We start from the raw sequence: 21,018 nt of genomic DNA, 5'->3' as shown, positions 1-21,018 counted from the left end.
CACATATAAAGCAGGTGGCTACTGTTCTTTCTTCTTTTTTTTTCCACTCTCTTTTCTGACAGAACTATTTTTGACCTTGTCTAGCGGTTTCTTATTATGGCACGAGTCTTAGCTCATAACTTTCAGTTCCCATAATATACTTACATCACACTTTAAAAAATTAAATCAATACTCTTCTTACAAAAGAGTAAGTAAAAACGGTTCACTCCCGAGACAGTACTGTACTCAATGCTGATTATGTTTCCTTTCTTGTGCAACTTTATGCTTTTCCTCATTTTTGCCTTTTCTGTACCTGTCTCATAATTTTTTCTTTATGATTCAACGGAACTGGGAAACCTCTGTTGCTTTTATTTGTCCTATGAGCAAGTGTATCAAATAATCTATAACTTACTTTTATTATTTTTTTTTCCAGGGAGACTGCCCTCCAGTCTCTTGAGGGTGGCTCCCTGCTGCTCCCTTTCTCGAAGCTTTTAGGAGCCTCTCATCTCTGGTGTCTGAAACATCACGATCATATGCCTTGGACCTTTAATGACCCTTCATTCTGGAAACCAACATCTCTCAGTATGGGGAAATTTTCTTCTATTATTTCTTTGATAATTATCCCGTCCATTTTCTCTAAACCTTTCTAGAATTTCCAACGGTCAAATGCGGGACCTTCTGAACTGATCCTTAGTGTTCTCATTTTCTCTCCCATTATCTGTCTTTCTCTTATTCTCTTTCTTTCTGTTCCACTTTGGGGGAAATGTCCTCTATTTTATCTTTCAGACCTCTTATTGAATTCTGAAATTTTGCTATCATTTTTAATAGCCAAGAGCTTTTCTCTGTGCTTTGATTTTATATATGGTATCTGTATATGCTTATAGTTTCTATCTATCTATCTATCTATCTATCTATCCATCCATCTTTCTCCCACTTTATTTCAGGTGAAAGGTCTGCTTTTATCTCTCTGAGAATATTGATTATATATATTTTTGAAGTTTTTTTTTTCTATTTCTGACCTTGTCTGTTTCTTCAGAGTTCCTTTCCTTTTTTTTTCTTCCTTTTTTCTTGTCTGGTCTTAATGGTGGAGGCTTTCCTAGAATGTCTGGTGATCCTCAGTTGCCCATATTTAAGATTGTAAGTCATTAGAAAACACCTGATTGGCAGCTCTATGGGCACGGCTGGGTCCTGTTTACTGGTGGGATTCACCACAGAGGGAATGGATAGGGCGCTGGCTTTTTCTTCAGGGGACACTCAGTATTGCCCTTTACCCTCTTTGTCCATTCAGTTTTTCCAGAGAAGAATTATCTTGACTCTGTCAGGGGAGACTCCGGCAGGGGTGAGGGATGGAAGTTCAGGGATATCCAGGCTGTTGCCATTATGAATGCTCAGTTGGGAATGGAGACTGAGGATCTCACTGTTCAAGATGCAGAATTTAACCTAAACATCCTGTTTTATGCCCAGTGCCAATACTTTACTCTCATCTGTCAATGCACATGGGTCCCTGAGCCCAGTGCTCTCTGGTTCAGTTTCTTCAGAGGGTGGCTGGTCCCTCACCTGCTGGCTCCCTGCTCACCGTTGAGGAGAAGGCTGCTTCCCTGACTGCACAGGCAATGGAGGGGTCCTGGAGGTCTAACCAGTGCCCCTGTTTAGCCCCGTCCCAGCTTCTGCTGTGCCTCAGGCCCCTGCTTCCTTAGGACTGGGGTGGAGGGCAGTCCCCAGAGGCCACATCTCTTTTTCCAGGGAAATTTCCCTGCAGACAGGGTCATTTACATTTCCTCCCTCTATTAAGTCAGTTGTCAGTCTTCCATTTGCTAACATTTGTCCTATGCCTCAGACATCTTTCCCACTTGCCTTTTCCTGGTCGGTTTCCAGTGACTTGAATTTCACGTTAGTGTGATTTCAGGAGGGAACAGTGATAAAAAAAAAAAATGGTGATCAGTCCACTATGTTTAGCCTGAAGCTTTTAGTTAATATCTGCCCCCTCACACAAGATTTCAAGAGCCCCATAGGTAGGGATTCTGCCTGCTTTGTTCAACACTTTTCCCTGCACTTAGCAGCATGCCTAACTCATACTTGGTTCTTAGAAAATACTGACTACATTAAAAGTGTGGAGGATGGGAGGTTTTATACGTTCTCTTATTTAGCGGTATCTATCGCACTGGACGTGGGGAGGAGGTCCTCAGTCTCCTCCTCTGAAAAATGAGGAGCCTGGGTCTGAATGGGGATTATCAGATGATCAGATGTGGTGGGGAGGGTCATACCTGTGATGGCAGAAAAAAAAAAAAAAAACCTCACAGGTGGACAATCCCTTGATTCCACCAATTCGAACGTTGGAGCATTATGGAGACTGGCTGGATGCCCCCTAGAGAGGGGCGGGCGAGGGGTCCTGGGTGCCTGGCAGCAAAGAGGAAGGATCTGGCTCCAGCCCCAAGCCCTTCCCACTGTCCCCTTACCACACCCCCTTCCCAGAGCAGGCCTTCTGTCTCAGCTGGAGGGAAGGGGATGTCAGTGGGCACCGGAAACCTCTTTCCTGCCTCCAGAAGGCCGGGGAGGGCTGCAGACCTCCGCACGGAGCCCAGATGCGGGTTGAGGAGCTAAAAATATAGCCATCGGTATCCCCCCTCCCCCACTGTCTTAATGTGGTTTTAAAATAAGTCAGCCTCTTTCTAGTTCTCGCTTTCCACTGTCATTTATTTCAGTTTTTATCTCCACAACAAAAATTCCTTCCGACTTTTTTTTCCCCCTCTCTCCCTGTAATGCTCTTCACTTTCAAATGCTAATAATCTCCAGCTGTAAAAGGCTTAGAAGTGGCTCTAGATTGTTTGATCTTTGGCCTGTGATCTGCTTTCATCTCTCTGCTTTCAAATGTTACTTTAGATTTACTTTAACCTATTAACATGCTTGGTATTCACAGACACGCACTCTCCAAACCAGCTTCCCAGCACCCCCACCCCCTCATAACTAGACGAGGAAAGTGAACCTGTAGGCTCTGGGGAGGCACGTTTGGCCACGGTGGCAGGAGGCCTGGAAGGCAGGAAAGGCAGAGAGGAGCCGGCAGGGGAAGGCTGGACGGAGGGGAGGCCATATGGAAGGAGAGGGAAGGGAAGAGGGGCAGGGGACCAAGAAGGCCTAAAAGGAAAGGAAGGAAGAAGACAGCGAAGCCAGAGAGTGGGAGAGTGGGACAGGGACAGGAGGGCAAGTCCCCAGCACAGAGCAGGCTGCCTCCCTGCTGGTTAGATGGCTATCTAACTCGGCTCTGGCGGTATGGGTAGTGGGGGGACTGAATTAGTGCTTGAGATTTCTTGCACCCACTGTTGTGCTGGAATGTCTGCGTGTTCGTTTCCACAGGAAACGCGAGGCATGAATATGGATGAAACTCCTCACTGAGACCACAAGGGTACGGCTCAATTATTTGCCATATAAAGTAGCACACGAGGACTCTTTGCGCTTGATCATCTCCTCTGTGTAGGGCTGTGCGCGCGCGCCCGTGTGTGCTGGGGTGCACGCAGGCGGTTCAGGGAGGCACCGAATCATCCAGGCCCTCACGGCGGTCCTAGCTGCAGCTGGGTGCCTGGAGGGGCACTGAGGAGAGAGACCTCACTGGCCACGTGCCCCGCCCCCACTACAGGCATGTAGTGAGGGCTGTGACTCCACAGCCTCTGAAAGGACCAAAGGACAGAAGTCAGAGGAGGATTGGGCATACCAGATTTTCTGGAAAACCCAAAGGGCGGGAGCCTGAGGGCCCAGCTCTTCTGAGGCTGCTCCCTTGTCTGGGGAGAAAGCCTGAGCCACCCCCACTCTGTGGGAAGGCAGGAAGGAGAGAGAGGCTGTCTGAAGCTGGGCTGAGAGGGACACCAAGGGAGGCCAGGGGACCCTGGACAGTCTAGCCACAGAGGAGAAGCAGCCAAAGCTGCTGAGGCCAGAGGAGTGCAAGGAACCCTCACTTGACATCAGAGAGTCTAGTGTTCAAGGGGCACCTGGGTGGTTCCTTGGGTTACATGGGACTTTGGCTCAGGTCGTGATCTCAGAGTTGGTGAGTTCGAGCCCCACATCTGGCTCTGTGCTGACAGCTCAGAGCCTGGAATCTGCTTTGGATTTTGTGTCTCCCTCTCTCTCTGCCCTTCCTCCACTCATACTCCCTCTCTCTCAAAAATAAATAAACATTAAAAAAAAGTGGGAAGGGGGCTGGGTGGCTCAGTCAGTTAAGCGTCTGACTTAGGCTCAGGTCATGATCTCTCAGTTCGTGGGTTCGAGTCCCGCGTCGGGCTCTGTGCTGACAGCTCAGAGCCTGGAGCCTGCTTCAGATTCTGTGTCTCCCTCTCTCTCTCTCTGCCCCTCCCCTGCTCATATTCTCTCTGTCTCTCAAAAATAATAAACTTTAAAAAATAGTCTGGAGTTCAAGTCATGGGCCAGTGACTTAGCCCCTCAGTTTTTCCATCTATGAAATGGACTAACAATGTTCTTACTGCAAAAGGTAGCTGTGGTGGTACAATAATCCCAGAAAGGACTATATTTATATTTCACTGAGCGCTCATTATGCAGCAGGTACTATTCTAAGTGTGTTACTAATATTAACTCACTTAATCCCCATTAATCCTCATCTAATACACATTTAACCCTATCAGGTGGATACTATGATCAGCCTCATTTTGCAAATAAGGGAACTGAGACACAGAGGGTTTAAGGCAATTTGCACAAGGTCACACAGATAGGGCTAGCATGTTTATTTTAGGTGAATTAGGCTCCTGGATTACACGTATGCATCTCTTACCTCCCTGAATCCTGCAACATCCCTCTGGGTTGGTATCAGGGCACCGGCTTTACATAGACCCTGGCAGTACAGCCTAGGTTCTCTGCTGCCCAGGCCCACACTCCTTATCACGCTCTGTTGTGAAGATGCTTTTCAACTGCAAAGCGCTGAAAAATGTCAGTTATTATTATCCACAAATGTTGGGGAGTCTCTGCCAAGGGGAAGACTCATGTTCGGGAGTCGGAGGTTTAGGGTGCTAAGGAAGAGGCGGGGTTCCTACGGGGTGTCCCCTCTCCCACACCTTCTCTAAGGCAAAGCAGAACCCTTCTGCTATTGCCAGTCAATTGCTTCTGGTCCTGAACAAAGAGAAAAGGAGGGCAGCAGTTACCCCTGCTCTGTAACTCAACAGAATCAGCACAGAGAGGGAGGGGGAGCCAGGGACCCCCCCCCCTTAGATCAGGGCACCACCTGGAATGAGCCAGATTCACAGCTGCCATGCCCCAGCTTCCCCCGGTTGGAGGTGGTAACCAGGGCAGGGTTTACTGGCTGAGCCCACCTGTGGGCGCTTGTGGGAACTTTCAAGCTCCGCGCCCATCATAGCAAAAGGGAAATGGACCCAATCTGAATACTGTCACGTGCCAGGCATCACGTGAATTATTTCCACACCTATCAGTGCATTCAAACTCCACACCAGCCCTGTGAGTGAGGCATCCACCCGCATCATCATTTTGCAGGTGCCGAGAGTCTAAGTGACTGAAACATGGTCACACGGCCTCTTCTCTTTCCAGCCCACTGCCTCCCGCAGGGCTCAGCGGATGTAGATGGATGACAAAAATCCAGTAGTGAACAAGAAGGGAGCTTCGGCCTAGATACCAGTGCTCCCACAGTCCCACGTAGGTCTTGTTTCACCAGGCACCAGACATGCCTGGGGCAGGACCTGGATCTGCTTGTGACCCAGTAGAACCCAAGCGTAAAGTACTTCTCGTTGCTCTCTTTGGGCTCTGTCTCCTCCCGGCAGCTTGCCTGGTCCAGGGGTGGTGAGCCCTGCGTGTCAGTTGCCCACGTGATGAGAAGCCACTCAGCTCTTTCGCGTAGTGACTGTGTGCCCCCAGATAAGTAACTTAGCCTCTCTGAGCCAGAGTTTCATCATTTGCCTAAATAGTGAAACAGTGGGGGTGGTCCTAATGAACCAGGGCCCCAGAGGCGCGTGGCCCTAGGGCCTCTGTGTCTTCTGCACGGTCTGTGGGGTTCTCCCTTGGGAGGGTTCCATCTGACTGACTCCCTACCTGTAGGGCTGGTGACGAAGGGGGTAAGAACATTTGTATTGTCCACTTTTCTGTCTCCAGCAAAGCTCAGTTGCTCTGCCACCCGCCCCACAGGGCAGGCTGTCTTGCACAAGAGAGGCTATTTTCAGAGGCGCCTGCCGGGGGCATCATGAACACTGGAAAACCCAGCTTTGGCTACGAGGCCTCCCCCCGAGACCCAGTTGACAGCTCTTTGGTTCAGGAGGAATCCTTCTAGGTTGCTTTGGGAGCGGGGGTGACGTCGGGGGTTGATTAGGATGCTTGTTGGAGCAACTCCTTCGCCTCCTCTGGTATCAGCCTCACCAGGAGGCCGGGATCTGGGAGGGGCGGGGGGTACCGAGGAGAAGCCCCCTTCCTTCACACCCACCCACCAGCCCAGAGTCACTGGAAAGAGCAAATGCAAATGGATCCAAAGCACAATACCCAGAATACACTGCCTCGCGTCCTGGGGGCTCACTCTGAGTTAAAGCTGGGCTCCTCTTGGGGGCTGACATTTTCCCTGGTTCAAACAACATCTGTGGCTCGCTGAGCTTGGTGAAAGGTGAAGGAACCAGCCTCTGCCACTGCAGACTCCAGGGAAACAGAAAATCCAGCTTTGTAGGTCCCTCCCACCTGGAGGGGCTCCTGGGCCCACGCCTGCACTCGCACGCCCATACACACACACACATACACACACGCGACCCCACAAGCTCACACTCGTGGTAACCCTCACAGCCACTCAAAAGCCCACACGTGTGCATTCCCACATGCGTGCAGACTCACATGTGTGCCCTTTCATAAACACTCACCTCCACCCAAACCCACACACACGTGTGCACACACACATCTGTCCACAAACAACGTGCAGACTTCTATGAACCAGAGGAGAGGGCCCGCCCCCACCCCATCCACACCCCACACCCCATCCACACCCCACACCCCAAGATCGGACAGGGGCAGACCCAGGAGAGGCTGCTGAGGGTTTGAAATAAATGCATTCTGAAAAGAAGGACTGTCTTCCCCTCCAGGCTCCAGGCCAAATCTCCAAATGAAATCAGGCCGGGGAGAAATGAACAACCGAGATGCACAAAACAATGTGAAGAAGAAACGAATAATAATATAAAAAAAAAGGTGAGAGTTATTTTTCAGCTCACTGGCTTTCTGAAAAGTAATATAAAGTTGAGCAGCGTCTTCTTGGAATCGACCTTTCTGAGCCGAGACCCAGGCCACACACACATCTCTTTCCTCTCTTTCTATTACCCGAAATTTGTATGGTTTCATCTCCTCTGATATTCTTTCCCTTTGTGCGCCTGTGCAAACCCCTTGTGTCAGGGGCTTGTTCCTAACCCTGCAGCCCTGCCATGCCAGAATGTGTCTCCCGGGCTCCCTGCAGGGCTGAGAATTGAGAGCCTCCTCTACAGCTCCCCCACCAAAGTTGAGGCCTTGGCCCCCACCCAGCTCTGTCCTCCTCCCTGCCCAGAAGAGGCTGCAGCCTTCCCCCTCCCCGCCTCCCCCACAACGGCCTCCTGGCTTTCTTTGTTCCAGAGACAATTCTCTTGCACACTGTTCTTTGAAGCAGAGCTGGAAAGGGAAGGGTGGATGGACCCAGGGGTGCAGGCTCCTGGTGCAGGGAGGGCCGGACGATGTTTGGTGAGCGCACGAGAGAGCAGGTGAATCCTAAGAAGATTCTGCCTTCTTCAGGGCATGGTGGGAAAAAAAAAGTGTCCATTCTATTTTTTTTTGTTTTAATTTTTTTTTAACATTTACTTAGTTTTTGAGACAGAGAGAGAGCATGAACAGGGGAGGGTCAGAGAAAGAGGGAGACACAGAATCTGAAACAGACTCCAGGCTCTGAGCTGTCAGCACAGAGCCCGACGCGGGGCTCGAACCCACAGACCGCGAGATCATGACCTGAGCTGAAGTCGGACGCTTAACTGACTGAGCCACCCAGGCGCCCAAAAGTGTCCATTCTAAAATGTTCAGGGGAAAAGGATATGGAAGGGGAGATCCAGAATTTTCCTAACAATTATGACATTCCCTGTAGTTGCAGTCAATTCTCCACTAGAAATGATGCTGGAAGAACCTACCTAACGGTGGCCCCTTTGCCTGCCGTCTCTACCACCTCCCATCCCCAGACACACATACTCATGTACCTGCATATGTAGACAGACACACAAACTCGCATGCACGAGCACCTCAGACACATCCATACAGATGCACACACACACACACACACACACACACACACACACAGAGCCGTGAAACAAACATCCATATGCACTCCTCAAATGCACATGCATGTACACCCTCAAACACATCCACATAGATACACACACATGCACTCCTTACACACACTTGCACAGACAGGGGTACATGCACTTTCATCTGCATGGTTACCTTTTTGAGCTGCACTGGTGCCTTTTCCAGTGAACTGTGTGTCTACTCTCAACTTTCTGCCTTAAGGAGGTGGGGGACCTAATGGCTTTTGCAATAAAACATCAAATGTGGGGAGAAAGTGCCTGGTGGCATCTTGGCTACAAAGATGAGTCAGGGGTGTCTGGCTAACCCCCGACTCGGGGTGGAATGGCTTCAGGAGGACCAGTCACACACCTGTCCTTGGTCCACCCAGCAAGATAAGAACACTGATGGATGCGTTTGAGGTGGGGAAATGAGGGCATGGGGATGTAGGGAAGGTAATTGAAGTTTTTCTCTGGAAGAGACTAAGAGGTCTAGTGTAGCTAATTCCGACGTGTATCGCCTGATGTGTTCTTGTCCTCACTCAGCCGGTGGTTGAAGCCCAAGATGAGCCGTGGGAGGGGCTCAGGACATGACACGATGTGAGGGGTGGACTGCTGTGTGCCAACAGTGGTGATGATTGACGTGAGTAAATCCTTGGCTTTTTGCCTAAGTGCTTCCTCCTTTGTTATGTCATTTCTAGCATCACGCTCACCTTGTCACGTAACTGGAACGGGTATTAGTATGCTTATCTTATAGATGAGGAGTCTGGGGCTCAGGGAAGGTGAGCAGCTTGCCAGGTGAATGAGTCAGGCTGGGCTAATCACAGTCACAAACAGCCCCAAAATCTCACTGGGTTAGTTCCATAAAAGTTTTGCAGATATGCCCCTCCTCAATGAGAACTGGAAAGGATGCCCCGCTTGATGCAATGTTTCTGAGACCCAGGCTCCTTCTTGGGGCTCTGCTATTCTTGGAGTGCTTGGAGTGTCTTGACTTGGCAGGTGCATGGAAAAATCAAGTGAGGAGTCTATGCATAATGCTTTTTATGGGTGGGGCCTGGGAGTGGTGGCGTCACCTCTGTTCATGTTCCATGGGCTAGAACATAGTCACCTGCTATGACTACAGCAGGGAGGCTAGGGAGTGTCATGAAGCTGTGGGTCCGGCAAGAAAAGGAGAATGAGGGTACCAGTGAGTCCTGCCACGCCCAGACTCACACAGCCCACAGCAGTGAAATCAGTCCTCAGACCTATGTTCTGATCCTGGTACTGTGCTTTTCTCTTCTGGCGCTTTACTTTGAAGTAGTAAGCTTTTTCAGTGGAGCCATGTTCCTGGTCTTTTTCTAGGTCTGGAAGTCCTTACATCGATAAGAATCCAATGATAATGACAACAGTATCTCCCTGTTATATGCACATCTCATTTCTTGTCCCCACCACCCCATAAGTTACATAGGAGAACCCTACCTTCTACTTGAGGACAGTGCAGCTCAGGGAGATCAAGTAGCTTCTTTGAGGTTGTGGGAAGGTGACAGTGTGAGTCTAAGCCTTTCTGGCTCCTGTCTTCTGTCTTTCTCCCATGCTGCTATGGCTCCTGCTGGACGTGGGATTGGGGTCTGAGTAGGTGGAGAGCCAGCCTTCTTAATCCCGCAGGGCAGACGTCCCTGAAGATACTTAAGTAGGATGCAAATGCAGTGGGCAAAGTTCTCGCCGCCTTCTGCGCTGGAAAGCATCTGGATAAATATGAGGGCCTAGGCCATTGTAGCTTAGTTTACTTGGCAGCCATGCACCTGGAGATATTAGCAGGGCTGGGAACCGACTTCCAGTTGTATGATCTTGAGCAAAGCTGGGTTGGGAGTCAAGAGATATTCATGCGGAAACCCAGCCATAGTTAACTGTGCAACTGTGGGCCTCTGCATGGAGGCCCGTGTGGTTCAGCACCACACCCTCCCCTCCTGCAAATTGGAGATGGTAGTTACCACCCTCGTTCCAGACCCTGCTATGCTGCATAGCCTCCTAATTGGTTTCACCAAGGCCACACCATTTGTCTTTAATCCCTTCCTGCACATCCCACAAAGTAACCTTCTTAACCACACACCCCTGTCGTCGTGCCTCTCTTCTGCACAACGACGTTCATGACTGCCATAATGTCCAAGCTCCTCAGTTAGCCCGTCATGGTGCTTGATACTCTGCCCCTACATTACCCATCTAGACGGATCCCCCTTGACTCCCCTAAATGTATCAAATGTTATTCTTGCCGTACTTTCTTCTTCCTCCCTCGGACACCCCACTGCCGGGGTGCCCTCATTGCTAGCCTACCTGTTGCTACTTCTAAGATACCGCTCTGGATCACTCAGCACAACCTCCACCCCTCCATCATTGTGATTGTACCCTCATGCCGTGCTTCCCTCCGAGGCACCCTTGGTGCTGTGGTCTTCTGAGAATGTTTCTTATCTTTTTCCCCAGCTGTGAGCTTCACCAGGGTGAGAGTTTAGTCTTGTACAATTTGTACCTTTGGATATAACAGCCCTCAGACAATAGTTTACGCATGAAAAAATAATCAGGAGATAGCCAAGACTTTCAGTGATATGCAAATGAAAGATATGGCTTAGGAGTCATCGTTAAAGTCGGTTTGACTGTTTCCTGCCAGCTGGGGGTTGTCAGGCAGTTTCCACGTCTTGAAGGGCTGCTAACCTCCTGGGTTTATCTGCAAGGCTGCATGGGTGGGACCTCCAAGCAGAGACCTGTGGCACTTTGAGCTGTGTATTCTCTGCCCACTGGGGGCTTATAAGCCCAGACCCCCAACAGGCTCACCTGTCGGGAAGTAAGCTAGGCAGGTGCATTTGGGGAGCTCCTCAAATTGAGCTCTGTTGGCTCTCTGCCCACACTCCGCCCCTCCACACCAGGCCAAATTGTAGGCTGGAGCCAGTGGAGAAAGTAATGGATTGGAACCAGGATGCTCAGGTTAAGTGGGCCGCTTTGTGGAACTCATCCATAATCCTGCTGGAGCCCAGAGAACAATACGTTAATTAGAGCCGACAGCACTGCTCCCACCAGCCATCCATCCTGCCTGTGTCTGCAGGGCCTTCCCCATGGACACGCCGGCCCACTCCCTTCTCTGAAAGAGATTTATTCATTATCAATGTTTGTCTGTGAGAGGGACCCAGTGGGGAGGGAACAGGATTCCAAAGGGGACGGGATATGAAAGAGCTGCTGGCAGCTGACGAATGGGTGTGTCTGGGGGCTGGAGATGGGTGTTCCCAATTAGGAGGATGAGGCAAGCCCACTGGATTGGACAGGGGAAGAGGTAAGTCAAATGGAATTAGAAGAAATTCAGTAAACATGTCCAACAAGTGGTCCTTGTGGGAGTTTTAGCTTTGGACCTAGCTCGCTTTAAGCCACAGACGATGGGGGGGGGGGGGAGACAGAAAACAGATGAAGTCCCTTTATCTATAGTCTACCCTAGTGCTCCTTTGCAGAAGCACTCAAAAAGTGCTTGTTGGGTGAATAAATGTCTTTCATGGCAGCCAGAGGGACTTAGGTCGGACATCATAAAGAACTCTTTGCCAGGGAGCAGGAACTAGGGATGAGAGACCAAAAATGGGTTCTGGGGTTCCTACCCAGCAAGAATCTTTTGAAAGAAAGGCAGACATATTTCATTTGTCCTGGATCCCATTATCTGCGTATCATGTGGAATTTTGGAGGAAATGGGAGAGGACCAGCTCTCCTCAAGAAAGCGGGACAGCCTAGGGAGGTAGGAGTCAACAGGTCAGAGATGGCAAGGGACTAGCGGGCCTGTGGCCCACTGACCAAAGCTCCAAAGGGAATGAGAGGGGTGAGCAGTGGGCTGCAAAGTCCTCACGAACTCATCTCACAAAGGGATATGAAGGACTCTAGCACCCTCTCAGTAGCCTCTGCTGCCAGGCAGAGAAAAGGGGAAGTGGGAAAGTGAGGGCCAGAGTCCCACCATCAGTGCATGCCAGCATCTGGCTGCTCTATGTGTGAGCCCCGGGGCCAGCCGCATCCCATTCCCCGGGGTCCTGTTTGACATGCAGAATCTTGGGCAGCACCCCCAGAACTACCGGATCCAGATCTGCATTTTAACGAGATCCTCCTGTGACTTCTGTGCACACGAAAGTTGGGGAAGCAAGTCAGCAGGATCATGTGCCTAGCTCTTAGAGGACCAGATGGTGTTTTGGGGAGAGAACTGTGTGAGTAGTTTGGAAGTTCTTGCCATAACTGTCTATTGACTGGCTGGGTGACTTGGGGCAAATCACTTAGGCCCTCTGGGCATTAGTTTATTCATGTCTAATCTGAAAGGACTGCGCCAGATCTGTGTTTCTTAAACTCTGTCAACCATCAGAATCCCCTGAAATGAAAGACAGATTCTTGGGTGCCAGTGGCACCCTTTGTGTAGAGCCTGAGATTTTCTGATTAGTTCCAGATGATGCTAATCACTGCTGGTGGGGGGAGCACACTTTGAGAAGTGCCTGACCAGATGATGTCTAAGGTTCCTTCTGATTCGGAAGCTCTATGGGGTTTTATTCCCCCATTTACGACTCTTCCTTCCCCCAGGGCACCAACCTGTTGCTCTCCGTCTCTGGCCCCCCTTCCTGTGTCAGTGCCATTTTTCCAGCACACCCAGGACTTGAGGGAGCCAAATCTTACAAAATGCGTGGAAGTCAATACAGGCAAAGTATTAGCCACAAAGATTTAAGAAGAGTCCTACGAAACACAGCAATAAAACCTGGAAATAACTATCCATTTCCTACAACAAAATGTCTCATTTCCGAGTCCATAAACGCTCCCCCTCCAGATCCCCGGACCCATCTGTTTTGTAAGCATGTGTAATTATTAGCACCATAAAGTCACTTTCTATACCTAATCTAATTATAGGGAGCCAAAGTAATATCAGGTAGAGGAGGGGGAGGGAAGAGATGCGCTCACTGCAAACTCAGACTATTTCTTTAAAGAGAGAGAAGTAGTCACATGAGAGTGTAATGATTCTTTATGGTGATATTATACTTCCTATGGAGGCTTTGGGGACAGCTTTGCAAATAAGACTGAGCTGGCTCATCTCAAAGTAAAGAGCAGTTTCCTGCCATGTACGGAGGATTTAGGCCCTACTGGGAGCTAGGAATTAGGATCACCGAGCTTCGTCTGCTCCCAGCCTTCAGATCCTCTGTAGATCTCAAGGACATGGCCTTCCATTCTAGGCACTTCCAAAACCGGTTTACCCTTTCCTTCCTTTTGCACTTCCTCTGGAAGGAAAAAAAAAAAATTACAAAGCTACTCTGAGATACGAGCTAACTAGGAACTTGTGGTTCAGAGTGAAGCGTCGACTACTGTTTCCTTTTCTCCCAAAGTGCCTTGGGGAAGCTATCTAGTCACCGGCTAACCGAATGAGTGAGTGAGTCACCGGATGAAGTGGTGAATGAATGGGTAAGTTACAGATGATGACAGGACTGTTCTTAAAGATGAAGGAGAACATATTCCTTCTCTTCATATGTCTTATTTGTGATGGGGTGCGGGACAGAATAAGGACCAATGAGGCATTACCGGCAGGCTGATTTTGCTTTACTTTATGATAAGCAAAATAGCATTCTGAGCATGTGAGCCCCTCAGATGGACCAGCCCTCTTTGGTTAGTGGTGAGTTCTCCATCACTGGAGATTTTCAGACAAGGCACATTTGCCATGAATCTTGTCTAGGGCGTTGGCGTGTTAGGTAGGAAGAGAGGGAGCGGGTAATGAGGAGAATGTTTATTGAGCACTTACTATGTGCTCGACTCTTTAGTTGTATAATCTCATCTAATCCATTCACCAAACCCATGAGGTTTACTCTGATCCCTGTTTTAAAAAGAGAGAAGGCAAGGGGCGCCTGGGTGGTGCAGTCGGTTAAGCGTCCGACTTCAGCCAGGTCACGATCTCACGGTCCGTGAGTTCGAGCCCCGCGTCGGGCTCTGGGCTGATGGCTCGGAGCCTGGAGCCTGTTTCCGATTCTGTGTCTCCCTCTCTCTCTGTCCCTCCCCCGTTCATGCTCTGTCTCTCTCTGTCCCAAAAATAAAATAAACGTTGAAAAAAAATTTAAAAAAAAAAAAAAGAGAGAAGGCAAGCTCAGAGCATCGTGGAACTAGTCCACGCAACCCAGCTAGTCAAAGGGGAACTGGGATCCAGACCAGGTCTGTCTGCTCCAGACTTCATCCGCCTTCTGTGGGGACTTGGAAATACTGTCCCATAGGCTTAAAATTCTTCAGTGCACTTTTCTGGAGCTGCACTTGACACGCTTGACTTTTGAAAACACAGGCTGCTGCCGCTGCTGGCGGTGATGTTGGTCTATCTTCTGGATCCACCTTTGAAAATTCAAAGAGGAGATGTGGGAAACAGCTCTCTTGGTTTGTTAAGCTGCCCTGACGTCTCTCCTCATCTGCAGATTTGTCTGTCTGAGAGGATCCCATATAGACGTGATGGTTTAGGGGTTTCACTCCATGGCCTGGAAACCCATGCATGCGGTGGCCCCTTGCTTCCCCTCTTCACCCAGGGCAACGGCTCCTCTCTCCAGCTCTCACACTGACCCCGTTCAGGGCTGAATGGAGGAGTGTTTTGGCCAGGCAGGGGCAGATAGCTGGGGCTGCAGACCACGACACGGTTGCTAATTTCTTGTGCTGGGCAAATCCCAAAGGTGCTGGTGGGGCAGTCTGGAGAAGACTGAAAGATGGGCTGATGTGTGCTTTCTGAAGCGTCTCGGCAGCCTCTGGAGGCAGCTTTGCGTGCGTGTGTGTGTGTGTGTGACTCTCGTCTCTGTCCCTTGTTCTCATGCCAGCCTTTTCTGGACGCCCACCAGATTCCTTCCTGCCTATGTGCCTCCGTGCCCCGCTTCTCATTTCTCTTTGAAACCACGTGGCAGGACCCCTTTCCCAGTTGCAGGGGGAGCAGCTGATCAAGGGGGATAGGACGCAACTTGTCATTTGGTACCAGGCCACCACCTTTCCTCTCTGAAGTCTACCCCCTTCTTTTTGCCCCTGCTTGCCTTTGCCTCCATTTCCTTCCAATCCAGCTTCATATCATGCTGGGGGAGGCCCGAGCTCGAGAAGGGCACCAGCCAGGCCCCTGGGAGGGCATCTGCTTCTGCTGATAAGTAGCCCTGTCTTTTTCCTACCCATTCGGTGGGGCGGAGATGCCCTCCCACACGAGCCATGGAATTAAAGCAGCGAAGTGGGCTTTGGCAACTGGCCTTCTGCTGGTACCAGACCTGCTCTCGTCTCCATGGATTTTTCTCTCTCAGAGAGTCACTATTGCCCGATTACAAATGATTTCTTCTTGCAAAGCACAAGAGGGTCTTGTGTGGAGCCCACCCCCTGAACGAGATGGGAAATTGGAAATCCAAGGGCCCAGAGCCTTAGGTCTGAGAATCGATTCCCAACCCCTGCCCTGTAGGCTGGGTGGAGGGGTTTCAGAGCAGAGGGCTGCACAGAGTGCAAACCCGACCCTACCCAAGTCAGAGCCATGGCTCAACCTGTCTAGCCCATGTATGAGCATACTAGGGCCTCTGTGAAAATGTACCGCAGACTGGGGGGCCGTAAACAGCAGAAATGTGTCATTTTTCAGGTCTGGAGGCTTGAAGTCCAAGACCAAGGTGTTGGCAGGCTTACTTCCTTCTGATGGCTGTGAGGGCAGGATCCGTTCGGGCCTCTTTCCTCGGCTTGCAGGTGGCTGTTTTGTGCCTGTATCTTTTCACACTGTCTTCCCTCTCAGTGCCTCTCTGTGTCCAAATTTCTCCTTTTCATTAGGATGCTAGTTGTACTAGTCCACTCGGGCTGCCGTAGCAAAATACCCCAGACGACGTGGTTTAAACAACAGAAACGGCTCTGAACAACAGAAACCAATGGAAAACTTTCTTACAGTTGTGGAGGCGGGAGAGTTCAAGATGAAGGTCTGGCAGGGCTCAGTTTCTGGTGAGAGGTCTCTTGCTGGCTTGCGGACAGCATCCTTCTGGCTGTATCCTCGTGTGACAGAGGGGAAGGCTCTGGGGTCTCTTCCTCTCCATAAAAGCACACGGGCCTTGTCAAACTAGGGCCCCACCCTTACGAGCTCATTTAACCTTTATCATCTCCCTGTCTCCAAATCCAGTCACGTTAGGGGGTACGGCATAAACATGAATTTTGGGGGGAGGGGACACAATTCAGTCAGTAGCGGCAGGCATGTTGTTGCGTTAGCGTCTACCCTAATGATCTCACTTGATTATCTCTGTAAAGACCTTATAGCCGAGTAAGATCCCATTCTGAAGTCTGGGGAGACCTCACTTCAACAGGTGAATTCACTTCAGCGGGTGAATTTCCGGAAACGCAAGTCAACCAGTAAGACTCAAGTCCCACCCAGCTCCACCAGCCCCACACTCCCCTCACCACCACCCCAGAATCCATTACAAAGAGACCGATGGCTCCTCAATCATGTTTCCTTTCCTTGGCACAGTCTGCTTGGTTTTCTGAAGGCAAGGGATGGGAATAGTCCCCCCCCCAACACACTGCAGCTCCCTTTTCTGAGGGGGCCCCCAGGGCACCCCAGGCTCTGCCATGCACCCCCATCTTATGAGTTGTCAGCCCTACTCACAGCTGCCATTTTCCAAGTCATCAGCTTGTTCATTGGGGCCCGGGCCACCCCAGCTGACTTGTCTCTATTCCAGAAGGGAAGGAACCATAGCATTCAGGTGGCCGTTTGAGGTGTCCTTGGAGACATCCGGGCCCGAGCCAGCCAGAGAGCACGAGGGGGTGCCTCTGAAGAGGATTTGGGGATCAGGTGTGTGGGGAGAGTCAGGCAAGAGGGAGAGAGGAGAAGAGAGAGACTGGGAATTAGTCAAATTCCCCCTCATTCCAAGCTTGCCATCACACAGCCATGGAGAAAGCCTTTTCACCACACTTTTTCCTCATAATAGGATTATTCCGAAAACATTTCAAGCGAGAGAAATACTGTTTTCTTTTAAATCTTTATTTAAAGGACACAAAGATCAGAATTTTCTTTTCCACATTGAGTAGCCCTTATATCTTTATCATTCTCCTGTAATTTCCTCCTGGAGATACAGAAGGCAGGCCCTCGCTATTAGCAGGAGGCCCTCGAGCCATGCCGTGCTTCTAAGTTCTAGAGCTGGGTGTGGGGTCAGGGCGTTGGGACTCCTCTTTGAGGAATCCCACAAAGTCGCATCCTGGCCCCCACGCCTGGTGCATCCCCCACTGGCCGCAGGGCTTGTCTGCCTCCCTCCTCATACCTCCACACATCCATCGCTCAGCATCACAGGGCGTTGGCCTTGGCACAGGGGTGGGAGTCAGACGAACATGTGATCCAAGTGGACAGGGAGGTGGGAGCATGAAGGCTCATGGAGGAGGTAGATGTCATGTGGCTCCTTTTATTCTGTTTGCACCTACCCTGGTCAGCATCTGGGGAGAAGGATGCCTGCTTCCTGTGCTCCCCGTCTCTGCCTTAAAACAAGACTCTGACAGACAGAAGGGTCTTTGGACAGAGTAGAACTCATCTCCCTCCTGGATGTGTGGATATTGGCCAGGGCCCTGCTTTCATACATCCTGGGGAGGGGAGCACTGTTCCCCATCCCTGAGCTGGGGGGCAGCTCAGGATGTTGGAACATCTCCTCCAGTTTGGGTAGGATCCTTTCCAGAGAAAGAAACCCAGTAGGATGTGTGTGTGTGTGTGTGTGTGTGTGTGTGTGTGTGTGTGTGTGTGTATTTCCATTTATATGTATGTATTTATATATTTCCATATGTGTGTATATATATATATTTTCACATATATATGGAAAGAGATTTTTATTAAAAGGAATTGGCTCATGTGCTTATAGAGGCTAACAAGTCTCAAAACCTACAGAGTGAGTGGGCAAGCTAGAGAGCTGCTGGTGTCGTCCCAGTCTGAAGGCTGGCAGGCTCAAGACCTAAGAAATTTTGCTGTTGTGGGTTGAATCCAAAGGCAGGAAAAAGCCGATGTCCCATTTCAAATGCAATCAAGCAGGAGAAATTCTCTCTTACTCATGGAAGGGTCGGCCTTTTTGCTATAGTTAGGCCTTCACCTGACTGGATGTGGCCCACCCAACACTGGGGAGGGGTCTGCTGTAATTCAGTCTACCAATTCAAGTGTTAATCTCATCCAGAAACACCCTCACAAAACACTCAGATGAATATTTAGCCAAATGTCTTTGGCATCCAGTGGCCCCATCAGGTTAATACATAAAAGTAATCACCCCACTACCTTTCTATCATTCCCCACTTAGTCTGATACATTTCTGAAATACCAGGCTGCTCTGGCCAGAGAGGGCGATACTGAATGGCCTGTACTTGGTTCTATCTTAGAGAAAATGACTGGCTATCAGGATAAGGAAGCCCATGTCCCTGCTTCTCTCTGCCATGTCCCTCTCTGCTTCTGGGTGAATCATAGGCAGTGGTAGCTGGGCCAATAGGAATCATATCCTGGGATTGATCTTTGAAGAGAAAAAGAAAGCACATTTCCATCTCTGTTTCCCCCCTACTGGTGGCCTCACAGAGGAAGGAAAAGGGAGCTGCCGACTTAAATGCCAAAGGCTCTCCCTGCATCACATCCTCGAAGCTGCACAAAGACTCAGCAAGGGCAAATCTCCTCTCTGCTGTAACCACAAGGAAACATGCACGGAGTTTACATCACCAGCTCAGAGTCTTAGAACTGCCAACTGCTGGAACCAGGATTTGAATCCAGCTTAGGTATACTTTGAAACTTCCTCTTCCTGCTACATCTGGGGAAGCTGCATGTCTGTGCAGGCTCTGGAAACTGTATTGCCTCAGGGTGGGGGGGCCACCGTCAGGTTTAACAGCATTCTCACAGCAGCGATGTTGTTCTGCCCAGGTGCCCAGGCAGTAAACCTGTCAGCCAGCAAAGGGAGTCACTGAGGGTTTGATGTCGCCGTGCTATGTCATCTACGGTCAAGAGTAAACGAGGAACCTGGAGAAGATGACCGCTAAGGGTCGTGTTCTCAGGTTCTGGCGTCCTCGGGATGAAAGCTTTTCAACCGCCCTGGAGGATCCCCAGGGCAGGCAGCCTGGAGGCTCCTTCATCTTGGTGGCACTGAGGAAGGGAGTATGTGGAGGAACAAGTGGCCAGAAGCCCAGAGCACCTCATGGTGTATGGTCCCTCGCCACGGTCTGCACACGGGCCTTGTTGGGGGAGGAGGTGTGGGCAGGAGCCTTTGAAAAGGGCACAGCGTGAGTGGAGCCCAGCTTCCTGTTTGTCTGGGACCCTGCCAGCCGTGTTCTGTGGTGACTCAGAAGAAGAGAGCAAACAAGGGGATTTTCAGATGGTCTTTGCATGCTTTCTCCTTTGTTTTCCCTTGGAGGGAGAGGCAGCCACTATGGGTCCTCTAAATCTTGGCCTGGAGGAGCCAGGCGCAGGAAGTGGGGCGGGGGGGGTGGGGGGGTGGATGGCTTATGTGAGATGAGAAGCCGAAGCCGTGCTAAGCCGAGCTGGGGCCAGTTGATATGCACCCTGCTCGGGGAAACTCCGGCTTCTCCGCAGAGAATGTGGGCTGACCTTTCTGGATCCCCTTGCTTCTCTTCCACTGGACTCTTTAACAAAAACTGTCACTAATCTGGAGGTCTTGGGGCTGGAGGGGCCTGAAGTGAATCACCCGGATGCTCTGTAAACACCTGCAGAGAAGGGACCTCTGTACCCTGCCAGGACAGCCCGTCTTGTCTTGTGCAGCTAGTGCCTGCAACTCTGTCTGCTCCTAGCTTCGGCTCCCCATCCGGGGGCTGCTGAGCCCTGGCGTTTGCCCCTGCTTGTTTCGTGGCACTGCTATGCGTAGGCTGTCCTCTGACCCCACGAGTGCGTTGTGCTCCCCTGGGAATGTGGCCTGTGCTCTGAAATTACTTCCTGTGGTAGCTGTTGCATCTCCTCAGCTGGACCGTAAGCTGTCTTCAGCAGGGACCAGATCGTCCCTATATTTTATATCCCACATACTCACTACTAGAGGGCTGAGCATATGGCAAGCGTTTAATCACTGCATGGTGGAAAGAAGGAAGGAACAGAGGGAGGAAGAGAGGGAGGGAGGGAGGGAATCGGGAAGGAGGGGAGGGAGAAAAAATAGAAAGATTTGTCCGCATCTTTTTTGTCCACTAGACAATGACTCTGCACTCTGGGGAGTGTCCCCTGTGACGATCATTGTCTCCCCTGTCTGGGAGATGCCCTGGTGTGGAGAACAGCTCTAGGCTCTGGCCTCGATACCCAGGTTGCAGCACTAGCCTCCTATTGGGTTGTGTGGCCATCAAGTCAGATCAAGGGTCCTCACCCTGTGTAAACTGAGTTCCCTTAGGCGTGAGAGGCAATGCTCATGTTTATGACACGGAGCACTGTGATTCCAACAATAACAATTTTGTTATTATTTGATTAGTTTCTACTGTGTGCTGACCAATGAAAATTGCTTTATATACACGGTCTGTGTATACAGCTCGTGAGGTGGCCAGTTTTACTGGAAGTTCGGAAAGCTTAAGTGACTTGAAAAAGTAGGATCTGCACCCGGATCCCTAATGGCCTCCAGGCCCCAATTGTCTCTACTGCATCAAACTGCTTCCTGTCAAAAACAAATTAGGGTCCATGTGGGGAGGCGGTAGAGGGTGATGTTGGACTCAGAGACTGTAGGAGAGACTCCAAATCTTGTCATTGAATCACTTTCCCAGCTAGTAGGGTACAGCAAATACCCAGGCTCGTTCTTTTCCTGAGTTAGTACTTTCCTCGCCGAAGTGTGTCCTT

At 50.4% G+C, this 21,018-nt stretch overlaps 1 long non-coding RNA gene across 2 annotated transcripts in view; it reads left to right on the top strand.

Annotated features, from left to right (window-relative positions):
- Positions 1-8,979, top strand: part of LOC122231315 — a 36,125-nt gene extending 27,146 nt beyond the window's left edge. For both annotated transcript variants that reach the window (XR_006208504.1, XR_006208505.1), the window contains 2 exons: positions 7,044-7,146; positions 8,799-8,979. This is a non-coding gene — a long non-coding RNA (uncharacterized LOC122231315). The remainder of the gene's footprint in view (positions 1-7,043; positions 7,147-8,798) is intronic.
- Positions 8,980-21,018: the final 12,039 nt, after the last annotated feature.

This window comes from Panthera tigris, chromosome D1, assembly GCF_018350195.1.
Source record: "Panthera tigris isolate Pti1 chromosome D1, P.tigris_Pti1_mat1.1, whole genome shotgun sequence".
In the NCBI taxonomy this organism is placed as follows: domain Eukaryota; kingdom Metazoa; phylum Chordata; class Mammalia; order Carnivora; family Felidae; genus Panthera; species Panthera tigris.
This window is presented reverse-complemented; position numbering and strand designations above follow the sequence as displayed.